Below are 746 nucleotides of genomic sequence, written 5' to 3' on the forward strand. Positions count from 1 at the left end.
TGTAACAGCACAATGATCAGTTGGCAAATATCTGGGCTGCTACTTGAGGAGGCACTTACTGCCTGCCCAGGGTGGTACACTGGTGAACTCCAATGCCACCTCCTGCTGCAGCATATGCCTAGCCGTCGCCGAACGGCATCTTGGCGCGGCAGCTGGCGCGCAGACTCGGCACGCAACCCTCAAAGCCATCACTCGCACACATGCTGCACTGCACTGTGTCAGCCAGCCTCCCTCATCGCCCACTTTGCACGCGCAGCTCCACTCTTCGCCCAGCTCACCTCCAGTCGCCTCGGTGGTCCCTGCTGCCTCCTGCACGCAGGATCATCTCGCGGCTGGCGCGGCGGCTCTGTTCGGCGGATCACAGTTGACGCTGGGGCAGCGGCATGCGGCGGAGTCCCAACGGGCGGAGATACGGCAGGTGTCAGTGGAGGAGTCAGGGGTACGGCATCCGGACGGCCATGGGCGTATTCGGCGGATCGGCGGACGGCGGGTATGGGGCGGCACGGTGGTGGAAATATGGAGTCCAGGGTAGTCCTGGGACACAGACGGCGACCACGGCGCTTCCTCTGGGCATGGCGCGGCGCGGGTGACGGCGGAGGCTTCGGCCGCAATGAAGAGGCTCAGCCTGAGGCCTGACGGCACCGTGCTGACCAACTCCCAGACATAAACACTGCTACTCCATACTCACCCTACAACTACACTACCTACCATCCTACCCCCTAGACGCACCGCACATGCAGTCAAGT

The sequence above is a fragment of the Portunus trituberculatus genome, chromosome 27 (genome assembly GCF_017591435.1).
Source record: "Portunus trituberculatus isolate SZX2019 chromosome 27, ASM1759143v1, whole genome shotgun sequence".
Taxonomy (NCBI): domain Eukaryota; kingdom Metazoa; phylum Arthropoda; class Malacostraca; order Decapoda; family Portunidae; genus Portunus; species Portunus trituberculatus.